The 26047-nt window shown below is 43.7% G+C and overlaps 1 long non-coding RNA gene across 1 annotated transcript; it reads right to left on the bottom strand.

Annotated features, from left to right (window-relative positions):
* Positions 1 to 1656: 1656 nt before the first annotated feature.
* LOC117662088 (uncharacterized) lies at positions 1657 to 26019 on the bottom strand. Its single transcript, XR_009622420.2, has 11 exons — positions 25910 to 26019; positions 22616 to 22734; positions 21666 to 21899; positions 16969 to 17028; positions 15674 to 15812; positions 13921 to 14056; positions 9272 to 9448; positions 8380 to 8546; positions 6207 to 6345; positions 5031 to 5140; positions 1657 to 3175 (listed from the first exon to the last, which is right to left on the bottom strand). It is a non-coding gene; the product is annotated as an uncharacterized LOC117662088 (long non-coding RNA).
* Between the last annotated feature and the right edge of the window lie 28 nt (positions 26020 to 26047).

Genomic DNA, 26047 nt, shown 5'->3' on the forward strand with positions numbered 1-26047 from the left:
GAACTACTCAAATTTTTCCGCTACCGGTTCTCCAGAACCTGTCAGAATCTGCTGAATTTCACCCCTGGCTTGAATTGTTCTCTTACTACCCCAGGATTGATTATGGAGAGGATTCGGACATAGTAAGTTGGCAATATTAATTCAAGTGGGGGTATTGTGGTTACAGCTTTTATCCAATCTGGTAGCAAACTTTTTTTTTTAAATAAGCAAAAATCTTTATGCAGTTGTTGTTGTTTCAGTGATCCAGGCACACAGATACAATAAAAAGAAAATAAGAATTCTGTTTGGTTTTCAAATATAGCACTAATTGCCTGTATAGCTTTTGTAGCAACACAACCAGTTGCCTAGCTTTTTCTTCTGTAATGGTGCAAAAAGGCTCTGCATAAACCTCCGCATATATTCAGTAACTTTATTTTGGCTCTCATTAAACATTTTTGAAATAACGCTGTACTAAAACACTTTCCGTCTTATTCCAAAGCTGGAAAGGGAAAATAATCGGATACTTTCAGGACTGATTCAAAGCAGCAATTAATTTGTAATTTGTAATAGTGATTTGCTGTATTAGCAGGGCTTTCAGTAAGTGTCTGCGTTACTTGCTGTAATAATAATAATAATAGACCTGTTGACATTTGTTTCAAGCTAATCGTATTTTAAATGTCTACCAAAAGAAGAATAACATTTAAAATAATACAATTAATTGTAAAGCTTTTATAAAATGGCAAATCCTTTGCAGTTGCCATTTTACAATGTTTTGAAACACACTTCCCTCAAAAGGCACCAATGTTTCTGGTGATCAAAACATCCACCCATATAAAGTCCATAGCCCTTCAAGCCACCAGATACTGGATTTAAGCATCGCCTCATCCAATGTGAATCTCGAATACTGTCCACCTCATACTCCGGATGTCCGTGTGGCCATGAGACCCAGTGGCTGTGCAGCAGGATGATGGGGACCGCTGGCAGAGGCACCAATAGTAAGGACCGGTGGAACACCGGGTGGATCCTCATGCTTCAAGGCAAACTTAGCTAGAAGACAACAAGGTTGATCATGGCTTTCACCAGAAATGGGACCAGATAACAGTGGTCCCATCTTTGGGATGGCCAACTCAAAGGGAGGTGCTGCGTGGAAGGCCAATCCTGCATGGCTAGTGGCGGAATGTCTGCGGTGAGTCAGCAAACTTCTTGTAGTCCTCCTTGGCCTTGTCAAGTTGACATTGGTGCAGTCCAAAGCTCTTGAAGGAATACGCGGGCACAGGAGGGTCCAATGGGAAAGGGAAAGGCATGGGTGAAAACCGTAACTGGAGATGCATGGAGTCACTTGGGTGGAGGTGCATTGCGAGTTGTTGTTTGCAAACTTAGCCATCGCTAGTACAACCACCCAGTTGTCCTGCTGTTGATTCACGAAGCACCAGATACTGCTTGTGAATGGCACAGCCGTTCAATACCCCCATCGGTCTATTGAGCCACATTCTATCTATATCTGTGCATTTGGGTTTTCTTGGCCAAATATAGGATCCTACTTTTCTCACCAATAAAACTGCATTTTGCCAGATAGGGCCCAGTGTTCAAGTCTATAAAGTAAGTGTGTGGGAATCAGCAACGTATCTAAATGATCTGATCTTCCCAAAACAAAGAATAGCTTTCTTCAGAGCCAGATTTAATATTCTCCCCTCAGCACATGTTTTACTGTACTGTGAGTTATACAGAGTATGTAGGTCAATATATATACTCCCCTTACTCAGGGAAGACAGATGACTTTTATGTAGGCTTTCTCCTCCAAGACTCAAATCCGGCTACCACGCGGGCAGTGGCAAAATTCTGTGTCTCTGCAATGTCCACAAGAAAAAAAAACTGGTTACAGAATTATAGATGTCAACTGGTGCCAATTTTTTTTGGAGATATCTATAACAATTATTGGAAAAATACATTTACTCACATACTTATCGGCTCTCCACTCATGTAAATTGGGGAATGACCCTAACGATTTGAGATTATGTATTTTCATAACAGGGATGTTACTATTCATGATTAGTGTCAGTATTATTTTTCATTTATTGTATGTCTATTGCTGGTCGAGGACCATAATAAAGTTTTATTCAATTCAAGTCTATAAAGGAACTTCTGAAGCTTGAGTCTGTCGTTTAAAAGTTTTAGTTCTTCCCCCCCCCACCTTGGTGTTGTCTGCGGATTTGATGAGTTCCCTTTCTATCCCCTCCTCTAGATCATTTATGAAGTTGAAGAGGATTGGGCCTAAGACAGAACCCGCTGAGGTAGCCTGCTGCATGTTCCCCTTTAAGTACTACTACTTATAGTAGTAGTCCCATTGAGGACTACCCGCTGAGTGCATTTGGTCACCAGCTGTGAATCTACTGTGAATTATCAAGAAGTAAGCTGTGGCCTATTTTCTCAACTACTTTTCCAAGGTCTAAGTAAACTATGACCACAGCCATTTGTCAGGCACAATTAACCAAGCACGGGAGTTGAGTTCAAAACACTTAAAAGTTTATTACATGCTACTCGTATACAAGTATCTGCAATAAGGTTTCTCTGGCATGATCTGTTTTTGACAAATCCATTTAATTGCCTTGTTCATTTTTAGATGCTCACAAATGCATTCCTTGGTTATCTTTTCCAGGATTTTGGAATTGGTATTGATGTCACACTGATTGGTCTGTAGTTTTCCAAGTGCCCCCCTTTTTTATAGATTGGAAGCACAACAGCTCTTCTCCAGTCCTCTGGTTGCTTGGGAGTGGGAGGGTTACCAGGCCCTCCCTGTCGCCATTCACACGCAGCACAGGGGGTGTAAAGAGGAGCTGTGAGGCTTCCAAAGAGGGCTGCCAGACCCCTCCCAACCCCGCATTTGCCTCACCTGCCAGAACTCGGCAAACAACTCAGGAGAGTAAACGAGCTGCAAGGATTGCAAGGAGGGCTGTTGGGCACCCCCAAACTCTGCAATTGCCCCACCCACCACCATTCATGCGCAGCTCAATGGGAGTAAAGGGGACCTGCGAGGGTTGTCAGCCCCCCCAACCCCTCTGATCCCCCCACTGTCATTCGCGAGCAGCGCAGGGAGAGTAAAGAGCAGCTGCGAGGCTTGCAAAGAGGGCTGCCTGATATTGGAACGTGGATCACTTAGAAACTTCAGGCAAAGCTTCAGCTCCTCTTCTTTTTTGACCTGAAAGGAATAAAAAAACCCAATTTATTACCTTGCCTCACTGCTTAATTCTAATGAATGAAATATACACATAAGGCCATAAAAAAAGTTTTAAGTCATAAAACCTGAAAGCAAATTCATTTGATACAAGTAGTCCTTGATTTACAACAGTTCCATTTAGTGACTGAAGTTACAACGGCACTTATGACCATTTCTCACACTTAGGGCCCTTTGCAGTATCCCCATGTTTGCGTGGTTTACATTCAGAGGCTTGACAACTGGTTCATATTTACGACGGTTGCATGTCCGGGGGTCAGGGATCACCGTTTGCAACCTTCTGACAAGCAAAGTCAATGGGGAATCCAGATTCACTTAATAACTGTGTTACTAATTTGACAACTGCAGTGATTCACTTAACAAATGGGGCAAGAAAAGTCGTAAAATGGGGCAAAACTCACCTAGCAACATAAATTTTGGGCTCAATTGGGGTTGTAAATTGAGGATTACCTGTAATGGTGACATTACTATACAGTGGTGCATTGTGTACTTCATTAGTACCTATCAAAGCTTCGCTTTGGAGGGAGACTGTGGACTGCATTGCAGAGTCCTCCAATGCCATACACTGGGAGGATATCGTTTCTCTCCTTAAGGGCAGAATACATTTTTTCCATGAAAAAGTCCCTGCCATTCCCAAATATTGGCTAAAAATTAAAGATTGACTACAGGAAATTACTAACGAACAATTAGACTTAGAACCAGAACTCTTCCTATTGGGGATCTTCAAAATATATATATATATATGTGAAGGGCACAAAATACAGTATCTAGTACTACACGTATTAACTGCTGCCAGGATTGCCTACGCTCAATGTTGGAAACAGCCATGCACACCCGCAGAGAAACTGGTCATACAAAAGGTCATGAATTGCGCAGAAATGGATAAATTAACGCTGAGTCTAAAAGATAAAGAGGCATCGATATTTTACAATGTGTGGGAACAGTGGTATAACTGGATAGAACAGAGATAAAGATAGTTATTAAGTATAAGTAATAGATAAAATAAGAATGCAAATACACACAATTTAATTTTTGTAAATAATACACGAATTATCGTTACAAAAACACCACAAATAGCTGTTGTTGAGTGAAATAATTTTTTATGTTTTTAATGAAATAAAATAATAAAAGCTTAATAAAGTGTATGGAAAAAAAAAGAAAAGAAAAAGTCTCTGCCTTTCTTAATGGGCTTCCTACCATATCAACTGAACAGAACAATAGCGGAGAATAACTTGCAATCTATCTTTGATTCTTGCAAATCAGAGAAGCACCACTCTTATAGAGTAGAAGCCTTACTGTTATGGAGGTTTACTTTATCTCACTTTTTTCTAAGTTCCTTGGGGATGTGGACATCGGCCATCATTCCAAATACATGAAGATGCGTTAATCTTGGCTTATGGCCATACACTACCTCATATGGGGTCTTTTGCACCACACTGGACCATACCTGGTTGAGAGTGTAGTTTGCATACAAAGCAGCTTCTGCCCAATATGAGAAATCTAGGTCAGCATCCTCAAGGGCGCCCCCCATCATTGCCTGCAGTACACCTCCTCTCTACCACCCCGTTCTGAAAAGCGGAGTAAGGGGCAGTACGCAAATGGATTATGCCCTTCTCCTTCAGCCAACCAGAGAACTGAGCTGAATTAAACTCAGTTCCTCTGTCGGTCAAGATCTTCTGGCTGTTGACCTTGTGCTGATTCTCAATCAGACTGCAGAATTCCTTAAATTTGGATAAGGCCTGATCCTTGGATTTGAGAAGATAGACAAATCCGAACCTGCTATGGTCATCAACAATGGTCAAGAAGTAACGATTCTTACCAATGGAGGGTTTCAATGGACCCACCAAGTCCATGTGTATCAACTGGAATATGCCTTCAGACTGCCTCTCTGATTTCCTGGACGCTGGCCTCACTTTGGATTTCGCACTCCTGCAAACGGCACAATCCATAAAAATATTACAATCTTTAATTCTAATCCCTTTGGAGCATTCAGGCGCTTTCTGCACCACAGGAAAACTCATATGGCCCATTCTGCGATGCATGAGGTGAGCACACTCATCATGTAGTGGCTTGCCAATAGAAATTGCATTGGCAATTGCATCGGGCCTTTCATCGCCTTGCTCCAAATTAAAGCTCACACACACTTCTTACATTTTGAATCATATTCACAATTGTAATTGCAATCCCTCTTTCCTTGGATACTCTCAATCTCATCATCTGATTTGCCTGGTTGCCTGGTAGCAAGCAGCTGTTTATATACTGTCTTAGTAGCAATTAGAAAAGCCCGGGAAATTCAAAGCTAAGAGCTGCACTCTGATTGGCTTATTCAATTATCTAAGCTGAAGGTCATTAATAGGCACAGTAACTGGGAGGGAATTTTTCTCTCACACTTACAAGTCATCTGAATGCCTGAAAGGTGAAGTCAGGTAACCAACTCTCCATACCTGCATGCTTGGCCACACCTGACTGCATTTTACAATGGTTTTGCTGAAAACCAGCACTTACTTCTGGCTTATGGCAAAACCACACCCATAGTAAACCAATTACTTTGCTTAACAGTGGTGACTTGCTTAACAACCTCCACAAAAAAAGTCATAAAATCTGGTTGTTCGTGTGATTTTACAACCATTATGCCATACAGTCATAATGGGCAGGTTCCATTACATTTGTTTGTTAAGGACAACCCGTAGTTGTTTCAGCCCAACTGTTGTTTATGAAAACGTTCCTTCTTCCTGTCCTTCCATGCATTTCCTCCGTGTTTTCTTGGCTTTGTTTGATTCAGTTGGAATAAGCAAAGTTGGGATAAAAATGTAGAACAAAAGTATGCAGCCTTAAATGTATGAATTTCTCCACTATAGCTTCTCCTCACATCTCTACCCTCCTTTTCTAGCTCTTTGTTAAATTCTTACATAGCAGCTCTATATTTACACAAAATAAACTGAGAATACTAAAAAGCCTTTATCTGCTAAGTCTGGTCACTTCCCATATACCCTACCTATTTTCAAGGGAAATAAGTAGTCATCAGCATTGCATCGCCAGGCCAATCATCCCTCAACTTTCTCCATAGTTAGCTATTTGTGAAAAACGTAACTCGGCAAAAAATGCAGCGTAAAACTTCTTCGCAGGCTCCTTTTCTGAAAATAGATATTTAAATAAGTGAGGAATCTGTCTCCCAGGAAAGAAATCCATTTTGCATATCCACATAGCTCTGAAAATGAAAAATTGTTCATATTAGTGGGGGAAGGTATCCTTCCGACTGGACAAGTCAAACACCAGAGGAAAAAGAGAAAAACAGGGAGAGAACGAGAGGGGGGTGGAGAAAAAGAGAGAAATGAGAAAATGATGGAGGGAGAGAATGAGAGGAAAGAGAGAGAAACAAATGAGAGAGAGAAGGGAGAAGGAAGGAAGGACAGAAAAGAAAGAAAGAAAGAAAGAAAAGAAAAACAGAAATGAGAGGAAGAGAACGAGAGAAATGAGAGAAAAGGGGAAAAAAGAAATGATGGAGGGAGAGAATGAGAGAGGAAAAAGAGAGAAACAAATGGAAGGGGAGAGAGCTAGAGGAAGAGAATGAGAGGAGAAAGAAGGAAACAAATGAGAGAATAGGGAGAAAGGCAGGCAGGCAGAAAGAGGGAGGAAAAAGAGAGAAAAATAGAAATGAGAGGGAGGGAGAGAGAGAGGGAAGGGGAAGGAAGGGGAAGAGAAGGGGAGGCATTTCCCACAAAAAACGGGATCCACAAAACCTTGGTAGGCATGACTGGGGGGGGCGGTCATGTGACTGGGTAGGAGTGAAGTTGAGTTGGCCACAGAGGTCGTGGCGGCCATTCCAAGCGTTCCTCTTTCCAACTGGTGCTGACTTAACCACCGCTCATTTGCGTCCACCCAAGCAAGAGGATGGAGCTGCTGCCATTTAACTTGCTTGAGGCGTTTCTTGCTTAGCAACTTAAATATCAGTCTCAATTTTGACCAGCGAGAGCTTCCCTGAAGCAGGAGTAATGCAGAAGGGTGTAGGCAAGCCAGGAAGACCTTGCCTGGAAGCTTGCTTGATTGATTGACCACTCAGTCAGAGCCAACTCTTCCCTCTCCAGGACGTCTATGGAAATTCTCAGACATCCAAGTCATGGTTGTCCCAAAGGTGTTTTTTTCAAGAGGCAACTGGGCTTTCTGGTTTTTCTTTGAAGACATTTCGCTTCTCATCCAAGAAGCTTCTTCAGAACTTCAGAAAAAGCACCTGTGGGACCCTCTCCAGGACGATTTCTCCCCCAACCTGGTCCTTTCCAAGGTGAACCCATCGCTGGCTGCACCTGAACCATCCACCTTCCTACCTGTGGTCATTTTCCCTACCTTCTGCCTTTCCCAGAATATAAGCTGCTTCTTCGTAAGCACTGATTATTATTACTACGGATTGTTCGGAAAATGAGTAGCATGAACTCCTTTACTAAATAGATAATCAAAGGTGCAGAGGCAGTGGAAGAAGAGTTCAGCAGGAAATTCAAGAGAGGGAGAGAGAAAGAAAGAAGAGCTGACCAGCCATATGAATACCATCTCATGTGATCTGCCAGCTGGGAAAAGACTGACCATCACCCCACCACGTGACCTGCCTGCTGAGAGGAGACTGACCACCATGACCCAGGCCAGTAGAGGTGCCTGAGGGAGGGACCAGTATGGACCGGTGGCCATACCAAAAAGGGCCAGGAGAACCTGTACTCCAGCAGCCTTTATGGGGGTAGCGCTATTATAGTATATTATTGTATATTATAGTATTAGTATTAGTATTAGTATTAGTATTAGTATTAGTATTAGTATTAGTATTAGTACAGTATAGTATAGTATAGTATAGTATAGTATAGTATAGTATAGTATAGTATAAGATATATGGCATTTGATATATGATATATGATATATAGTATAATCCAGTAGTATAGTATAGACAGATACATTTATGTTATAAAAGACAGTTTTATCCAAGTTAAAACTATAAAGGAAAATAAGGAAAAATAGTAGATAGTGAAAAAAGAAAACAGAAAAAGAAAAGGGAAAAAAAGAGGATAAAGAAATGACTTCTGAACTTATAAATGCATTTATATTTTGCCACGCCATCCCCCAGCTCTCAAGTGACATCATAATTTCTTTTTTCCACAAACTGCCATTTCTAATCCTCAAATCCTTACCCAGTCGTTCAGTTCACTTCTTTGCTCCGTCCATCTGCCAGCAGAATTATTAGTGGAACAAGGCTCTGCGGGATGCTTTCTTTAAAATAACTTTTGTGAAGCTCCTTCACCCTTTTCAATATCATCCCAAAAATGTTCATGGCCACATGTTGCAGTTCAGGGTCTTCCTAAGAAGGAAAAGAAACAGGTTTGTCACTCCAATAGCAGGAAATCTATGTAGCTCAATACTGAACTTTGAATTTTGGGAGATCTTGGAGGCCACCCAACGGTAGTGAACTCTCCTCCATAAACACCCCTGGTCTTGCTTTCTTTTCTATCCTCCTATAACTTAACTCGACTGTTTTGTGTCCCACAAATTGAGGAGAGCATGGCTCAAATGACCTCCTTCCGGTATTTACAAAATACTGTCATATCCATTTGGTTAAAAGTTTGGTGACTCTCAAAACATCCACATCACTTGTAGTAAAATGCTTGCAGATCAACCTTTATGGTATGATCGAGGGTGCTGTTTTTCAATCTTAGCAGCTTTAAGATGTGGGGACTTCAACTCCTGGAGTTCTCCAGTCAACAGAGTTGAAGTCCACACATCTTAAAACGTCTGAGATAAAGCAACTAATAGATATGGAGAGTGATTGGTTTTTTTTCTCGATATGGTGCATGATATTCTAGATTTTCTAGACTGATGGTGGAGCTGAAGAGAGTGGCAACCTTCATTCTCTTCCACCTCATCTGGCACTTCTCCAGCTCTCTAGAAGGGCTCAAGGATCATCTAGAAGCTTACACACTATTTTATATTACCATAACACAGTTGTTGCTGAAGTATTTCAAAGCATTTCTGATAAAATTAGAGATGAGAGAGAGAGAGAGAGAACCAGTGATTTGTTTGACTTACATCATGAAAATATTTCAAGAGCAACATAAGAAGTTTGACTGTCTTGTATCCATATTTCTCCTCATCCAGCTGTCAGAACATAAACTGAAGTGTCCTCAGCGATTCTTTCACTCCAGTCTTGTCTACTTGACTAGCACAGTTTATCGAAGGAATTAAAAACGGCTTTAAAAACTTCATCTGGAGGAAGCAGGGAAAGAAACAAGCAATTAAACAAGGTCACTGGAGTTCTCCTAGTCTAGTAGCAATAATAACAAACACATAGGAACCCACAGAAAATAGAATAACAGGATTGAAAAGGAACTTAGTGATCTTCTAGTCCAATCTGCTGCTCAAGCAGGAGACCCTATACTATTCTGGAGAAATGGCTGTCTAGTCTCTTCTTGAAAATCTCCTGTGCTGGAGCATGCACAACTTCTGAAGGCAATCGTTCCACTAGTTAATTGTTCTCACTATCAGGGAATTTCTCCTTGGTTGCTTTGGAAAATAGGTGGACCCACTCAAATATTAAAAGACGTATGTCAACCTACGCACTCCCTTTTTTTTTTGTTAGACTAGAACTACCTAGTTCCCCAATTGTTCATCATATGGTTTGCCTCCAGCTAAAGCAAACCGAAGGGAAACACTTCAGCTTACACAGTTAAACATACCATAATATGCGTCATTTCAAACACATAAACATGTGCACTTACAACATGGAATAGAGTTGGAAGGGACCTTGGAGGTCTTTTAGTCCAACCCCTTCTCGAGCAGGAGACTCTATACTACTCCAGATCATGATTTTCCAGGCTCTTTTTGAAAACCTTTAGTGATGGAGCACCCACAACTTTTGAAGGCAAATTGTTCCATTGCCTGATTGCTCTCACCATTAGGACATTTCTCCTTAGTTCCAGGTTGCTTGTTGCCTTCGTTAGTTTCTATCCATTGTTTCTTGTCTTGCCCTTTGGTGTTTTGGAAAACAATTTGACCCTCTCATCTTTCTAGGAGCCCCTCAAATATTGGAACAGGTGCTATCATGTCTCCCCTCCTTCTTTTCATTAGACTAGACATTCCCAATTAATGTAACCGTTCTTTGAATGTTCTTTGGGGTTGGTTATAATTATGAGAAATCTGGATAAAATGCATAAATAAAGATAACCATAACAGCCAGTATCCCAGGTGGACGTTCTTCACAATCTTCAATTCTGCAAGGGGAGATCTTCAGAAAATACCTGGAAATGAAGAAGCTGGATGGTTTTTTAGGTCAGCTCAGTTGCTTCTTCATCCCAGAAGTTTGAAGAGACATCTTCACTTGAAGCAAAACACTCCATCGCTGGAGGTTTTCCAAAAGACACTAGACAGTCACTTATCTGAAATAGCATAGGTTTTCCTGCTTGAGTAGGGGGCTGGACTAGAACAGTGGTTACCATGTACCACTGGTGGTCCGCGAGAAAATTTTGGTGGTCCACAGCGCACCCAGGGGGAGGAGCTGCTCCAGGATGAGCAATGGCCAGTCCCGTGACTAGAGCTCTGGAATATGGGACTGGCCAGGCAGCTCATGGTGAGGCTGTAAATTTCTGCTGTAGAGGGAGGTTCGTGCAACTTGCAACTTTGCAGCACAGCCCTCGCCGGCGGGAATGAGGTAATGCTACAAGAGGGGGTGGCGGTGCAGGCAGGCCAAAGCAATAAATGGCGGCAACCCCGGGCTCTTTCTTCCACCTGCTGTAGCTTCCTGTCGGGTGAACCCACCTGGAAAGGGAAGGGCGGGGGATGGAGATTCGCTCTGTATTCCAGAGCGGGAGTGAAGCTTCGTCTCTTGCTGGATCTCACGGCCCTTTCTTCCGGCTCTTGTTGGTGCTCCCAGCACCTCAGTCTCTTGGGGAGATGCTTGACTTCCTCTCAGCCCCAAGACACTGGCTGGCCCATGAGATGAGAGAGAGAGAGAGAATGAGAGAAGAGAATGAGAAAGAGAGAGAGACAGAGAGAGAATGAAAAACAGTGGGAGAGAGAGAAAGGGGGAGAGAGATGAGAGAGAGAAAGAGAGGGAAGAGAAATGAGACAGAGAGAAAGAGAGAGAGAGAGAGAATGAGAGAAAGAAAGAGGGGAAGAGAGAAAGAGAATGAAAGAGAAAGAAAGAGAAAAAGAGAGAATTAGAGAGAATGAGAAAATCAGAGAGAATGAGACAGAATGAGAGAATCAGAGAGAATGAGAGAGACAGAATGAAAGAATCAGAGAGAGAATGAGAGAAACAGAATGAAAGAATCAGAGAGAGAATGAAAGAATGAGAGAATGAGAGAGGATCAGAATGAGACAGAGAGAAAGAAAGAGATAGAGAATGAAAGAAAGAGACAGAGAGAATGAGAGACAGAGAATGAAAGAGAGAGAAAGAGACAGAATGAAAGAGAATGAGAAAGAGACAGAGAGAATCAGAGACAGAAACAGAGAATGAAAGAGAAATAGACAGGAGAGAGAATGAGAGAGAAAGAAAGAGACAGAGAGAATCAGAGAATGAGAGAGACAGAGAATGAGAGAAAGAAAGAGACAGAATCAGAGAATGAGAGAGACAGAGAATGAGAGAAAGAAAGAGACAGAATCAGAGAATGAGAGAGACAGAGAATGAGAGAAAGAAAGAGACAGAATGAAAGAGAGAATGAGAGAGACAGAGACAGAGAAGGAATCAGAGGGAGAATGAGAGAGAATGAGTGGGGGGGGAGAGAGAGAGGGAGAGAGAAAGAGAGGAAGAGAGAGAGAGGGAGGGAGAGGGAGGGAGAGAGAGAGAGAGAGAGAGGAGGGAGAGTGCCTGAAGGACCGCATCCTGTCACTGGGAATCCAGGCGCTTCACCAAGCGGTGTGCTGGATTCATATTAGTGGTCCACGAGATTTAAAATTATGAACCTGGTGGTCCTTGAGCTCCAAAAGATTGGGGACACCTGGACTATAAGACCTCCAAGGTCTCTTCCAGCTCTGTTCTATTCTAGCTTCAAAGCCATAGGAATGCAATACCTGGGGAGACCTCACGTTGACAGACTGGAGACCGTATTTTTCGGAGTATAAGACACACTTTTCCCCCCCTAAGAGGGTAAAAATGTGGGTGCGTCTTATACACCAAATGTAGCCACACGCACCCGCCGGCCCCCACCCTTTGGCCTCTGCCTCCCAGCAATTTACCTCCTTGCAGCAAGCAGCAAACAGCCCCTTTCAGCTTCAGCACAGCCTTGATTAACTCAAGAGTTGATTGTAGGTTAAATCAGCCTCCTGACCCTCAGCTGTTTCAGGCTGCAGGGATTGCCATTGCCTATTGCCATGTGGGCCTCCGCTGTTTGCTGCAAGGAGGCAAATTGCTGGGAGGCAGATTTATTTTTTCTTGTGATAATCAGGCTTTGCTGAAAATGAAAATAAAACTAAAGCAGGCTGTTTGCTGCAAGGAAGTAAATTGCTGGGAGGCAGAGGCAGATTTTTTTTTTCTTGTTTTCCTCCCCAAAAAAGGTAGGTGCATCTTATAGTCCGGAGCGTCTTATACATTGTAGACCCGTAAGTACTGTAGATCTCAACCAGAAGAATCAGGCTTCTTCTTAAGATACTTTGAGGAATATCTAAGGACCTCTTTTGAAGCATGAAATGCAGCATCTCTCCCTCCCTCTGTTCAGTCTTCAGGAGATGAACCTGTCTGTTTTTATTACAGATATACAAGAATTCTGTTATGGTTGCTACAAGGAACAAAATTAGTCCTTTGTTTGGACAAATACAGGCAGTGTGATGTCTCTGGGTACAATTGGTCCTCTTTTGTGTCAATCAGCTCCTTATCTCACTTGACTTTTGAAAAGATTATTCAAAAATAAATAACTATGTTTGATTGTTGTTAAGTTGCTAAGTCATGTCCTACTCTTTGCCACCCCAAGGACCAGAACATCCCAGGCTCCAGAGTTTACCCAAAGTCATGTTTGCTGTGTTGATAACACCATCTAAACCATCTCACCCTCTGCTGCCCCCTTCTCCTTTGGCCTTCAGTAGTCTTTCCCAACATTGGGGTCTTTTCTCCAGTGAGTCCTCTCTTCTCATTAGGTGGCCAAGTATTTGAGCTTCAGTTTTAGGATCTGTCCTTCCAAAGAAGAGTCAGGGTTGACTTCCTTTAGGGTTGACTGACTGGATCTCCTTATAGTCCAAAGGACTCTCAAGAGTTTTCTCCAGCACCACAATTTGAAAGCATCAATTCTTCGGCACTCAGCCTTCCTTATGGTCCATCTCCCACAGCCATACTTTACTACTCAGAAAACTAGTAGCAATGGCTGTCCAATCTCATCTTAAAAACCTCCAGTTTTGGAGCAACCACAGCTTCTGGAAGCAAGTCATTCCAATGACTAATTTGTTCTCACTGTCAGGAAATCTCTTCCTAGTTCTAGGTTGGTTCTCTCCTTGATTAGTTTCCATCCATTGCTTCTTGTTCTGCTTTCAGATGTTCTCCAAGAGGATCTGCTTTCAACTTCATCCTTCAGATCTTCCAGGGGTGCACCCATCATTATAGAAAAGATACCACTCCAGCTGAGTCCATCCTCTATGTGGCGGTTGTCTTCTTCTCCTTCTTATATCCTTCCTTCCTTGTAGACTTCCCAGAGAGTGAGGTCACACCTGCTACTACCTTGAAAGTCACTCACTTCCTGCACCCTATCTCTTACCTTGAATGGGTTCTGCAGAAGGTAACCCAGACCTCGAATGGAAAATCGGAGGGTACGGTTGTATCATCCATTTGTGGAGATCATTTAGAATGCCTTGCATCACAAAGATGTTTCCAACCTCAGAGTGATACAGAAGCTGAGGAAGAAGAGTAGAGATACTGGGCATTAGCAAAGCAAAAGAAAGGAAGTTTCATGAGCCTCTACTAAGAGATGCCATATTCAGCCATTAAGGGGAGAGAAAAAGAAAATACAGTCCTCGTGTACTGACTGCTGAAAGTCACAAGGGGACATAGAAAAGGGACACACCCATTTTTCAGACTTATGACCATTGTAGCATCCTCACAGTCACGTGATCAAAATTTGGGTACTTGCTCGTTTATATTTATGACGGTCACAGTGTCATGTGATCCCTTTGTGATTTTCTGGCAAGCAACGTCTTTCTTCCTCCCTCTGCTTGCTTGCTTCCTTCCTTCTCCCCTCCCTCCTTCCTGCCTTCATCTGTCCGTCCTTCCTTCCTTCCTTCCTCCCTCCCTCCCTCCCTCCCACAACTTCTGGAGGCAAGGCATTCCACTGATTAACAGAATAACAGAAGATCTTGAAGGTCTTCTACTCCAACCCTCTGCTCCAGCAGGAGAACCTGTACCATTTCAGAGAAATGGCTGTCCAGTCTCTTCTTCAAGACCTCCAGTGATGGAGCACCTACAACTTTTAGTTTCTAACCATAAAGTTCTTGTGAGCCTTGGGCAACTTTCCTTGACCTCCAGAATGTTGAGGTGCACCACAATGTCTCCTCACTTCTAAGAAGAAAGCCATCCCGATGATCTTCTCCCTCATATCGGGATGGTGCAGGTATGCATGGGCCTCTTGAACCATGATATCGAATTCTTTAGAGAATGTGAACAAGCTCCTAAAAGGACAAATATGGAGAGATCAGGCACGATCTGCTGGTTAGTGAGAAGAAAATCACCAAGCTAGAGAAATCATTATCTGAATTATCGATAAAGAGATTGAATGAGTTACTCCATTTAGAGAATTTCTACAGCTGCCCACCCTCCATTTAAAGCCGGGTGTTTAACAACAGTTCATAAATAAAGCAAGCCTCAAAACACAAATCCAAAACACAAAAATAACCAGGTGGATATTGAATGTGGATAAAAATAACCATACAGTTATTGATTATCCTTGTGGATATTGAATGGGCTACAGAAGACTGAATCTTGCAAAGTTTAGACAAATTAATGGAAATCACAGTAAAGGTTAGTGGCTATCTGACCCCCTTTTAATCCCCTTCTCTCTCTATTCCTTTCCCCCTTCCTTTCCCTCTCTTTCTCCCCCTCCCTTCCTTCCTTCTCCTCCTCCATCTCTCTCCCTCTTTGTCTTTCTGTCTCCCTCTCCCCCCTCTTGCCCTCTCTTTCTCCCTCTCTTCCTCTCTCTCTCCTCACCCTCCTTCTCCCTCTTTCTATCTTCCTCCCCTCCTCCCCTCTGCTTCTGCCTCTCTATCTCTCTCTCTCCCTTTCCCTCTCCCTCCCTCTCCCTCTTTCTGTCTCCCTCTCCCCTCTTCCACCCACCCTCTCTTTCTATTTCCCCTTCTCTGTCTCCCTCCCTCTTTTTCTCTCCCTCTCCCTCTCTCCTTTTCCTTTTCCTTTCATCACCCTCCTTCCCTCTCCCCCTCTTTCCCTCTCTCTGCCTCTCCCCTCCCTTCTCTCACCCAATGCCACTTGTCACCAAGTTCTTTTGACTTTTAATTTCTTACCTCAACCAAGTGGAAAATGACTTCAAAAAAACTGTCAGGGGTCAATAGCATTTCCTAACAGCCCAACACCTCCAAAGCATTGTATGTCTCCTGATAGCCAGCACACTTGATCAAGCTTTTGAGAGCTTGCATGGCATTGCTAAATCAAACAAAGGAACAAGAGTGAGTGCCAATGATTCAGGTGATCTCCCCCCACCCCCAAGCCAAGATCAGTTTTGCACTGACGCCAGTCTGCCTCCCCCTAGTGTTCAGGATAGCTTCATGTTTCACTTGGAAGCTTGTACAGCAACAACGAAACACAACACAAAACAAACAACATCAACAATAAAACCAGCCCCCCATTGAGAGGGAGGGAGGGGGAGGGGGAGGGGGAGAGGAGGCTTTCCTAGTATCTAATCATTCACATCTCTCCACTACCAGGAAAATACTCCAGGCAAGTCCCTCCAACAGTTTTAAGTTTTATGAATGAGATACTTTGGCATCTATTGAGAAAACTAGAGCATTCCATTCAGTATCCATTTACAGAAATCTAGGCCAGCCTATTCACAAATAAAACGCCTTCAGCCACAGCTCCCCCAGGATGGGAGCTGATGAGATTAAGAATTTACATCCCCCCCACCCAAACTCTAAGGACAGGACATGACCTTTCGGAGCAAAGAGGATTTACTCATTTACTCATCATAGCCAAAGACACAAGGCTCACTACATTGCACAACCCCCCTGGAGCATCTCAATCACCAAACCCCAGAGCCCTATAAAAATCCACCCATTCAACCAGCCATTTTGTCAGCCATCCCAGAAGCATTTCCTGCTGTCACTGAAGTTTCTGGAAACCAAATAAACAGAGACCTTCTTTCCAAGGGGCCTGCCTCTGTTTTATTTCCAGCGTCTTACTCCTTGGGACTGGACCAGATTTTGCTTCCCACAATTTTTTTTCTTAACTCCAGGAGAAATAAACAACAACAGAAGCCAAAAACACCTGGCCCAGGAAGAGGTACTGGCAGCAATAAAATAAAGATGTTGAGAAACAAAGGTTGTACATTCTGAAGAGTGTGATTACACAACAGGGATTTTCTGGCTAGGGAGATGCAGGCAATGATGAATCCATTTGCAAAGCAGCCTGTAAATTAGAGATCATGGTTTGCACAGGCTAATATGGACTTGGAGCAAAAGTGGCCTTTGACTGTGCTTGGCGCACACTGACCCCAATATTATCTAACTGATTAGTATTGAGTCTTACAAGATTGCAGCGTATGGAATGATGTGTGATGTGAACTTGCATCTACTCTACTTACCCCAAGAGGTTGATTTGTTCTGGATTTGGAAAGACACTGCTGGACCCCTTCTTGCTTGCTCTAAGTAATACATAAATTTGTTTGATTAACACAATCAGCACGTAGGGAAATTTGCACTGGAGAACCTCGGCTGCATCTTGAAAGCCGAGGATGTAACAAAGAGCCTTTGTGGCCTAGAAACGGGATGAAAGGAGAGTCACCTTGGGCTCACCAGATTACTTAGATTCATCATCATCATCTTAACAACCCCATAATCCCTTGCAGGGTGGAGTCTGAGCAACTGAACGAAACTGAGTGTTTACTGGCCAGATGCCCTTCCTGTTGCCAAAGAGGAGTTTTCTGCAGCAGATACATTCTTATTGTGCCCATTGTATCAGACAAATATCTGCTTCTACCTAGGATTGAACTTACAGCCTCCTGATTGCGAGGCAAACCAGATTACTTAGATGACAAAGTCCAAAAGTGGAACTCCTTTGATGTGGGCCAACGAGGAGAAAAATATCCTTATGTCCATGAAAACTGAGCCAGGAATGCCCATGTCTGAGACACGGTACAAACTTTTGCTAGAAGGGGGACTTCGGCAACACTGATTCTACACCCCATCCAAATTTTGAGACAACAGTGGGATGTAGATACAGAACAAAAGGGAGACAAAGAGTAGGACAAGAGAGAACTGGGGACAAAGATCGCTAATCTAAATCTCTCACGTTGTCTTCATTCCTAAATGGGCTCCTGACCTAATAGATTATTTATTGAGGGGGTCCTTGATGCTGTCTGACCGTGGGTTTTTTTCTTGCAGATGTTTCATGACCCATGATCAGTGCTAGAACAGTTAAGCTTAGAGTTAAGGTTAGATACCTCCCCATTCTACCATGGATGGTAGCTGGTTGGGTCATGAAACATCTGCAAGAAAACCACCAAGATCAGTAAGCACCAAGGACCTCACAGCACTTTGCTTCCTCCACCTCTTCTTCCATAACCAAGATATTACTTGGTTGAATAATGAAATGTCTCCAAGAAAGCAACCAAGTTCATAGAGCACCAAGGACCTCATTGTCCTCCCCACCCCCCCGCTCTTCCTCTTCTCCTCCACTCCAGAAACCCCATTCCTTTCTAGCCTTGATGATGTTACCTAGTTGGGTCATGAAACATCTGCAAAAAGAGCAGCAAGCTCAGAGAGCACCAAGGACCCCACCGTCCTCCTCCTCTTCCTCCCACCCTCCTCCTCCCCCTCTCCCTTCTAGCACTGATGATGTCACCTAGTTGGCCCATGAAACGTCTGTAAGAAAACCACCCAGCTAAGAAACCACCAAGGACTCCACAGTTCAACCCTGAGATACAAATATTCTCTTCTATTGGTCTTAATTATGGCTTAGGCCCGGGGTACTTGCAGGACCATCTCCAGCCACTCTCCCACCGTCCTGTGCGCTCTCACAGAGTCGGCCTCCTCAGGGTGCCGTCGGCCAAACAATGTCGGCTGATGGCCCCCAGGAGGAGAGCGTTCTCTGTGGGAGCCCCGACCCTCTGGGATTGCCCACCGAGCTCAGGACAGCCCCCGACATTCTTTCCTTCTGTCGCGAGCTGAAGACATGGCTCTTTCATCAACTCAACTGATCCGTTTGGGGGTACACTGTCATAATTTTAAACTGTTTTTAATAGGGTCGCTGATTTTAATTTTATTTCATTGTGATTTTTATTGGAATTTGTCATTTTGTAAGCCGCCTTGAGTCCCCAGGGAGAAAGGCGACATATAAATCGCAATAATAAATAAATAAATAAAATAAATAAATAAATTTCTACACCGGCCATCTGAGCTAATTGACACTGGTCAGTTTACAATAAAGTAATAAAACAATATAACTCAAACAATATATATATTTCATCTAGCCGGGCTGCCTTGATCCCATCCTTTCGGTTTTAATTTGAAATTGGTTTTAACTGGGCTGTTTTAAATTGAGGGCCAAAGTTATTTAATGTCTTTTAAATTGTTTTTTAAATTTTATATGTTATGTTTTATCTCGGCTGTTCACCGCCCTGAGTCCTGTTGGAGAAGGGCGGTATAAAAATCAAATTATTTATATATATATATATATATATATATATATTTTACAGGTAGTTCTCAACTTGTAACTAAGAAAGTTAAAAATCCAAAAAATCCAGTTGCCTTTTAGAAAAGCACCTTTAGGACAACTATGACCTGGATGGTTGAGAAAACTAGTCTACGAACCCCTCAGAATTCAAATCAACAGCACAGCCAACCAGCGATGGCACTGACCCTCAACCAACCCACCGCAGCCTCCCATCACGCTACCTCCATCACATGATCTTCACCTGTGACCCACACCTGACCAATCAAAAGATCCCCATCTCATGCAACCCTTATTTGACATGACCTTCCCATCACAAAACTCTTACCTGACATGACACACATCTAACCCACAAGACCTTCACCTGATGTGACCCTCACCTGATGTGACCTCCCCATCAGACCCATCACAAGCTCATCTGATATGAGCCACGCCTAACCTATCACAAGACCCGTCATTACTCTCACCTGTGACCCTCACCTGACCCATCACAAGATCCTCACCTGACACGATCCTCACCTGACGTGACTTTCCCATCACAAGACCTACTGACCACACAAAACCCTTACAAGCAGAAGAACACCAACACTGGCATTCCCTAAACTCCGCTGAAGATGTTACCTAGCCTGGTGATGAAACGTTTGGAAACCAACCCACAAGCTCGGAGAACCAACCTCCACCCTCAACCTCCACCCGAGCCTACAGATATTTGCCACTATTGCAAATGATTGAGAATCTCTGTAGACTACAAGAGAACAGGAGGCACATCTCCTTGAGGTGCTATCTTACCCATCGCAGTCCTCCAAGCTCTTCAGAAGCACATCGACCACACTGGTCACACGTTTTGTGGCCAGGTGGCAGATGACTTTGAGCGTCTCTTCCTTCGTTGCTTTGGCAATATTTGGGAGAGACTGGTACATTTCCTGGAGGATTGTGGGCAGCTAATGGCAAAACAGACGAGACGGTTGAGATCCAGCGTTGGTCTCTATTGGAGATGCTGTGGAGTTGATGACTCCCACCCGTTTGGGAAAAAAACTGCCCCCCACAATGTCAAAGTTTGCCTCAGATTTTCAAAAAAATCCACCTGATTTGTCCAGCCCTGTGTGATATTTTATTTATTTATTTAAATTTGGAGATTTATATTGCCACCTATTCACACATGGCGACTCAAGGCAACTTACAAAAATATAAAAACATTACATAAAAAGCAATAAAACTAATAAAATATATAATAAACTAATAAAATAAAATAAACCCCACCCCAGCGACAACACCTCACACAAGCCATTTAATGGGCTCCATCCCACTTTGCGTTCTCCATGCCCACTGGCAGAACCAGGTCCTCAGTGCCTTCCGGAAGAGTGCTAGAGTGGGGGCCATTCTAATCTCTGGGGGAATGATGTTCCAGAGGGAGGGAGCCACCACGGAGAAGGCCCTTCTTCTGGGTCCCACCAGGTGTATCTCCCTAGGGGATGGGACTGTTTCTGTTGCTCAGAGAGACAGTCGTTCAGTGAGCTTTGCTCCATTTTAAGATCTTTCTTCCTATAGTTATTAAGCGAATTGGTGCAGTTGTCAAATTAGTAACGCAATTGTTAAATGAACTTGGCTTCCATATTGTCTTTGCTTCTCAGAAAGTCGCAAAGGGGGAGGGGTGTCACATGAGTCCAGGACGCTGTAACCGTCATAATATGAACAAGTTGCCAAGCTCCTGAATTTTATCATGTGACCATGGGGAGGGCATCTGGCCATTAAACACTCTGCTAGCTCCATTCAGTTGCCCAGACTCCACCCCATAAGGGATTATGGGATCGTTGAAAGATGATTATGATGATTTCTGTTTGAAATGGTTGAACTGGGCCTTCCCTGAGCAGAGGGTGAGTTTGGATAGCCTCAAGAGGTCTTCCAAACCGAGGATTTTATAATCCTGCTTGGCATTTTTTTTTAATGCCAACTGGAATGGATCCAGGAAAAGACAAGGAACATTTAAAAAGACTGATCTGGAACTCATGAGCACCTCAGCCACTGGCAAGAAATCCTGAAGTTCATAGTTCAAATTTTGGATAGCCGCTAATTCCCCACTTCTGTGTTTTGTCTGAGCTGCTGCCTTCTGGTTATCTTGGACTACCATCTCCATTATCCCCAGTCAAGTCCAATGTGTTGCCTGAAGGCAACTTACTTACTTACTTACTTACTTACTTACTTACTTACTTACTTACTTATTTTCTGCCTTTATTCTTTTTACAAATAATTCAAACCGGAGAATATATCTAACACGTACATTCCACCTCCTCTTTTTCTAACAACCACCACCCTGTGAGGTAAGTTGGGCTGAGAGAGAGAGAGAGAGAGACCGACTGGCCCAAAGTCACCCATGAGGCTTTCAGGGCTTAAGGTAGGACTTGAATAACCTGGTACCTTAACCATTGTCAAACTGGCTCTCCAAATGTAGTTTTCATGAAAACAATACAGTTATTTGGTTTTGCCCCTACCTTTTTCTGGAAGATTTACCCAACTTAATCAACTGCCCTAAGATCACCCGGTCGTCTCCCATTCAGCCCTAGCTCTCCGAAAACCAGCTGAAGTCTTGTCAGTAATACGCCAATGTCTTACCCATTCTCATCTTTGTTTTCTACAAAACCTCCTATTCCTTTTGTTCCAAACCCTGCACTTTCTTGCTACTTCCATGTCAATCCCACATTCCTCCAGAAAAAGAGTTCAGCAGCAATCCTTCAGACTGACAAATGTTCCTGTCTTCGTTCACGAGAGCTTGGAGGGCTTTCAAGATCAGGTCTGTGATCTGCGGAGAGTGTGGAGGGGGGGGTGTATGTGATGCTCACCAAAGGCCTATTGGAGAGAAGAAAAGGAGACCATGCAGAGATACATCAGTGTTTTGACTCCCTTCTCCCTCCAAGCCAAGGGGCCCTTAAGAGATTTTGACCCAGATTTGGAGAAAGGACACCATGCAGAGAGGCAAGACTTATTCCATGTCAGGAGTGTCCAACGCAAGGGCCCTCATCTGGCCCGCAACATGGTCAGAACCGTCCCTCAGGGCTGTCGTGGAAAATGTAAGGGGCCGGCCCACATCACTTCAGCCCGGTCTACCCAATGCAGCTTCAGCCAGGTTTACCCAATGCAGCTATGGCCCGGCCTACCCAATACAAAGAGGAAACATCGGGCCAGCCTAGCTTCGGTCCGGTCTACCCAATACAAGAGGAAACATGCCAGCAGTTTGGGGAGTGGTGTCAAGCTGGCTACGCCCACCTAGTTGGCCCTGCCCTACCGCCCCACCCCCAGGTCAAGCACAGCCCTGAATGAAATTGAGTTTGACACCCCTGTTCCATGTCATCCATCACATGATATTTGAATGTGGGTCAAAGAAGCCAACATGGCAGCTGCAATTGCCTGCTCCTAGACATTGTGTTGGACGGATGTCCAAACTCCAGCCTTTGGATCATGCCATCCCCACTGTTATATTGACTTTTTTGACTATTTCCAGGTCATGACGAAGATCAAAAGGAAGGTAAACAAGAAGCAAGGCAAAATGCTGAACTAAAACATACCTTAGCCATTTTGTGGATGTTGCAGTGAAAGGTGGCCGGACCCGAAATTAAGAAATCTTCTGTGAGCCATTTGACATTATTCCCCTTCTTGTTCTTCGGCTTTTTCTCTGTCTCTTTAGCTTTGTAGGCAGGAAAAAACCACAATGTTAAGATTTTAGCATTTGGAACTTCGGAACCTCCTTCGTCTGACTGCTGGTGTCGCAGTTCCAATAGAAGAGAACATTTGTAGCTCAGGGTTGAAATGAGGGCTCCTTGGTTCTCTCTGAGCTTAATGGTTTTCTTGCAGACATTTCATTGCCCAACTAGGTAACATCATCAGTGATGATGACCATCAATACTGACAGGACAAACCACTTGTATAAAAACACAGAGAAAAGCTCCCTCCCTCCTAGTACTGATGATGTTACCTAGTTGGGTCATGAAATGTCTGCAAGAAAACAACAAAGCTCAGAGAGCACCAAGGACTCGTCTTCTTCCTCCTCCTCCTCCCTCCTTCCCATCTCCCTCTTCTTCTCTCCCCCCTCTCTCTCCTCCTCCTCTTCCTCCTGCCCCCCTCCTTTCCCATCTCTCTCTCTCCCCCCTCCCTCTCCCTCTCTCCTCCTTCTCCTGTCTGCAAACCCTACTCCATCCTAGCACTTCTATTACCTAGCAGGGTAATGAGACGTCTGCAAGCAATCAGCCAAGCTCAGAGAGCACTAAGAACCCCACCCATCTGGCACTGCCTGGCACCGTCATCAGGCCCAGTAGGGTGTGTGTTTATGGTGTGTGGTGCATAACATGTTGTTCTGATGGCTTTGCTAAAGAAACATTTGCCAAGGAAAAAACGGCAGGCCGAACTCAGCCGTGCTGTGTACTGGCAAAAATTCTTGCTCGAAAGGAGAAGCAACCTCAGCAGAGAAACTCCACACACTTCACAAGGCATCAGGTAGTCCTTGACGTACGACCACATTTGAACCCAAAATTTCTGTTGCTAAGCGAGACATTTGTTAAGTAAATTTAGCCCCGTGTTACTTTCTTTTTTTCTTGCCACGTTTGTTAAGCGAATTGCTGCAGTTGTTAAGTTAGCAACACGGTTATTAAGTGAATCTGGCTTCCCCCTTGACTTTGCTTGTCAGGTCGCAGGACATTGCAACCGTCATAAATATGAGTTAGTTGCCAAGCATCTGAATTTTGATCAGGTGACCATGGGGATGCTGCAATGGTCGTAAGTGTGAAAAAAGGTCCCCTTGAGAAACTCACACATATGGAAACTACCAGGTTAAAGGCAATTCTATTAAGGATCTGGAAGTCCAGTAGGAAAGGCTGCATCTGTCAAACCATTGTTTGTAATATATATCCAGGATAGTTTCATATCCTGGGTTTTCAGAGCCTTCCAAGAAAGTTTCCTGAATAGACTGATTTGCTAATCCAGCGAAATAGCTTGCTTCTTTCCTGCCCCGTGCAAGCCTTTGAGAATGAGAAGGGCGAATCTAACAAAGAATTTCCCTTTTCCTTCCATCAATTTATGCAGTGTACTTTTTAAATTAAGGGGGGGGGGGTGTTATTCATTGCAGAGATTGCTCTCATGTATACTTAAGTATAGATTCTATTGAATTTGCTTGCTTCTCCTAATTAATCTTTCTCTTTATCTAGAACAGGGGTGGGCAACTGTGGCCCTTTTACAACCTGTGGACTTCAACTCCCAGAATTCCTGAGACAGCCAAGCTGGCTCAGGAATTCTGGGAGTTGAAGTCCACAGGTCATAAAGGGACCATATTTGCCCACCCCTGATCTAGAACATTCTAAAGGGGACCCCGACCTGTGACCAGGAGATAATAAATTGCCAAAAACGCAATGAAGGTTGTCACCCTTTTTGCAGTAGGCATTTCTTTTCGTTATTTCTGTGCTTTTCGAAAATGTTCCATGATGCTGTACTAATATGGAAAGTCATCTCTTGAAGCATTTATCTAATGCAGGGGTGGGCAAATGTGGCCCTTTTACAACCTGTGGACTTCAACTCCCAGAATTCCTGAGACAGCCAAGCTGTCTCAGGAATTCTGGGAGTTGAAGTCCACAGGTTGTAAAAGGGCCACATTTGCCCACCCCTGATCTAATGGATTCTTATGAAAACTTGAAATTTTTAAGTGAAAAGTAAGGAACAAGAAATAACCCGCAGATTATCAGCACAGTAAAGAGAGGTTTGAATAGGCCTCCAGGGGTTGGGGGAGCCCCTCGCTCAGCCCCACAGAACCCCATCGCCACTGCCTCGCCTTTCACCTGCCTCTTTCCCCTCAGCGACAAAAAGGCGGGGGAAAAATGAGCGGGAAAAATAGAGGCGCATGCGCACTCAACCGGCCAGCCGTTAACCGCCAGGTGGCGCCACCTATAGGAAGAGAACGAAGTGGAAGAAGCGACAGTTGCTCTGAGGGGATCTTTATTAGCGCCTGACAGGCGAAGGACTTAGAGGGGAAGAATGAGGGAAGCCTCGCAGCCCATTTGACAAAACCTCCGTTGATTTACCACACAAAATGTCCGAGAACGTTCAGGCAGACATATAAATGGCATAATTTTTTTTTTCTTCCCTCATTTGGCCATTGAAATGTCTCAGCTGAGTAAAAAAAAAAAAAGCGGGGACGTTTCCTTTACAAAAGCCAAGCTGGGAATGAATTTTTACCAGCCTGGCAAACAAAATGGATCTCCAAAGCGTTATTTAGATAGTTTTTTTTCTTTTTTTTTTTTAGATGATGCCTTTGGCCTTTTTTATTTATTCTTTTTGGAATCTGTTTCTTTTTTATTTATTCTTTTTGGAATTCTGGTTTTTTATTTATTCTTTTTGGAATCTTGTTTCTCCTTCCTTTGCTTAAGTTTCATCAGTCAGTGGCTGTTGAAAAGCTATTCCAAGCTTTTGGAGTAAAGAACAAAAAAATCTTGGTAATCTAATCGTTCTAGATTAAACGAAGATCTTACTCCAGAACTTTGTTTTTTTGTAAATGGGTTTGCCATTTATCCACAGGTCTTTTGCTTTTACAAAGGAAGAACAGGCTCAGCCCTCGTTTTGCAGGCAAGGCACGCTTCTCCAAGTGTTTTCCTTGAAAACAGAATTTTAAGCATGGGGAAAAAAAGCAGGATTTTACCCACAAAATTAAGTGCTAGTATCAATGATGGCTAACCTTTTTGCCATCGCGTGCCAGGAGAGGAGGGGGGCGTGGGGGAGGTTCGCGCGCGTGCCCACACCCATAATTTTATGCGCCCTGCGCATGCGCGCGCACCCCCCCCCCCATGCGATGGCCAGGTAGGCCCATTTTTGTTTCTTACCTGGCTCCAGATCCTCTCTAGGCATCTGCGGAGGGCGAAAACAACCTTTCCCACTCCCTGGGAGGCCTGAAAGGGCCCATTTCCCAACTGCCGGTGGGACAGGAAGTGATGTTTTTGGCTGTCCCCCATCCTCTAGAG

This window comes from Pantherophis guttatus, chromosome 8, assembly GCF_059756535.1.
Source record: "Pantherophis guttatus breed Tessera chromosome 8, ASM5975653v1, whole genome shotgun sequence".
NCBI lineage: Eukaryota > Metazoa > Chordata > Lepidosauria > Squamata > Colubridae > Pantherophis > Pantherophis guttatus.